Genomic DNA, 246 nt, shown 5'->3' on the forward strand with positions numbered 1-246 from the left:
ATACCCTTAGGAATAGCGTCTATAAAAAAAAGAAAAAAAAACTCATTGTTATCAGCCTTAAAATTCTCATCGCCAGCATTTTTCTATAAGGATTTTTTGTTACTCTTTTTTTTATGCTTGTCTCCCCTCCTTTTTTTATTCCTTTTTATTCTTCCTTTTATTCTCAAGTCATACTGTTTAGCGTTTACCTTCTCCTCCCCTACTTCTCGCACGGACGACCAAGATTATCCTATTGTGCTGAAGAAT

Source organism: Penaeus monodon, chromosome 30, assembly GCF_015228065.2.
Source record: "Penaeus monodon isolate SGIC_2016 chromosome 30, NSTDA_Pmon_1, whole genome shotgun sequence".
Classification (NCBI taxonomy): domain Eukaryota; kingdom Metazoa; phylum Arthropoda; class Malacostraca; order Decapoda; family Penaeidae; genus Penaeus; species Penaeus monodon.